The sequence below is a fragment of the Poecilia formosa genome, unplaced genomic scaffold (assembly GCF_000485575.1).
Source record: "Poecilia formosa unplaced genomic scaffold, Poecilia_formosa-5.1.2 Scaffold779, whole genome shotgun sequence".
Classification (NCBI taxonomy): domain Eukaryota; kingdom Metazoa; phylum Chordata; class Actinopteri; order Cyprinodontiformes; family Poeciliidae; genus Poecilia; species Poecilia formosa.
The window spans coordinates 34,943-37,350 of NW_006800718.1; positions in this window are offsets into that span (position 1 = coordinate 34,943).

Sequence of the window (2,408 nt, forward strand, 5' to 3'; positions counted from 1 at the left end):
CAATATCTTCGAAGGTAAGTTAATGAATCGTTTGTATTCACTATAATGCCTCATGTCTGATGTAGCTAACAGGGACAAGCTATGTAAACGTTAAGTGTTTTGATTATCTGTGCAGTGTGCAATCTACATATCTATGCTTTATAGATAGATATAGATGTATACCTATATAAACATATATAGATCTGTCTATATCAGGGGTCACCAACTCCAGTCCTCCAGTCCTACCATCCTGTAACTTTTAGATGTGTCTCTGCTCAAACTCACCTGGATCAAATAAACTGCTCGTTTCCAGCCTATTGCAGAGAGGAATGAATGCTGGTGAGGGAATTCAGACATTTTGGAGCAGAGGAGAATCTAAAAGTTGCAGGATGGTAGCCCTGGAGGACTGGAATTGGTGACCCCTGGTCTATATTGTGCCCAAGCTATCAGTCGAAGCTGAAGTTAGCTTCCGAATGTAGCATCTAATTCGGAAAATAGCTAAAGGGCGATTACACTTAACTATCTTGAGCTTTTTTAATGTGTTGTACTTTAAAAACTACAACACCTAGTCATTTCAAACCTGACTAAATTATTCTGTACTAACAGCAGAATAAGTAAAACACTTGTGAAACCTTCTAATTGATTTGTGAAATTTGTAAAATGTCAATAATAGATTCCAAAACGCATTAAATCTGAATTATTAATTTAGCATTATTTGTTATTTTAACTTTCTGTTTTCTTTCTTTTTTTAAATCTTTATTATAGTTGGAGTTGGACAGAAGTTCTGTTTGGTAGCTTCCTGGAGGGAGAGATTGGCTGAGCTAATGATGCCAACAACTTTTCTCCTGCTATTAACGTTTTTGCTTTCTTTATATAGAAAGTATTTCTGTCAGTTGCTTTTTCCATTTTGTTTACAGTATTTGCTCTATTTTTTATTTTTACCTTAATGCTTACCTGGTCAGTTGAGGTGGAAATGTACATCCTGTTGATTACTGACAAATGTCAGAACCACATGGACTGAGCTAGTTACGTCAGATCAGTCTGAATCTTTATTTCTCATTAAAACGACTTCTTGTAATTTTAAGACATTGTTATAAAATTGCATCTTTATTCTGCTGTAACGATGACTGCATTTTTGCAATTAAAAAATCTTGTATCCTGACCGTTATGCTTCCTTATACAACTCACAGATGATTGAAATAAAGGCACTTTTTGAAAATATTTATTATAGAAATTGAGGATGGGAGGAATAGATTAAAATCAAATCTGGTATGAAAAAAAATTCTTGTAAGTCATATCGTCCATCCTTATTCAGTATATTAAATTATATGACTAACTACAAATTACCTAATATTCACATTTCTTTGCTGGTATTACCTAAATGTGTTTCATTTTAACATCTCACTCCTGATCTACATGTAAATACTTGATATAACATAAAAACTGAGAAATGGGGAAAAAAGGTTTGTGAAATGTAGAGTATTACAAATGAGATTCAATTTTATTGTAGGTACAAACAGGATAGCAAAATGAACAGTGACTATATAATATACTTCCTAGCAGCTAAGCAGACATCAGACTTGTTTGCCTTTACTGGTGATGAAAACTCGTCACTCTGGAGGAGAGGAAGCCTGGCTCAGCCCCGTCCAGGATGACCATCAGGGTAGCCAACAAAGTCTGCAGGCAGATTTTTGCATATCTGGTGCTCTGGTTTCAAGATCATAGTTTAACCAAGTACTGTAAAAAAAAAAAGTTAGTCCACATGATGATCCGTGGACTGATGGACGCCGTCAGCTGGTCCAGGTGCTTAGATCCAATGGAAAGGTAATCGGCACTGCGATCATGGCTCAGAAACACGAAGTGTTTTTTTCAGATTTGCGATGCAAACCTGAAAAAAAATAAAAATAATTAATAGGCGTCCATATTTAGCTGCACAACATAATCAAAACTAATAAATCCTCAGCTCTTTTTGAGAGTTTTACTTGAAAATAAATAGACAATATCAGGAAATTAAACGTTTAAATGAAATAGTTCTGGTATCACAAAAAAACTGCAAAAAAATGTTTCAGAGGTGTAAAAACACTGAAGTTACTGAGTAAGAGTGAAATTAAATATTTACTACTTAGAAATGCATGTTAAAATCTTAATACTCTTTTGAAAGTGTGCAGCTGAAATTAAACTACTAGCAGGCAAAGCACAGTGTTCACCTGATATCTGTACCAACAGTAATACAAAAAATTCTGCATAGAGGCATTAGTTTATAAAAGTCGAGGCAAACCAAAATTTACCATTTTAAAAACAAAAAGCGGTAACACTTTATTTGAACGGGGGGTGAATAAGACTGTCATGACACTTTCATAAACATGACATAACACCTGTCATGAACATCAATAAGTCTTCATGAATATTTATGACTGTTGTCATAAAGC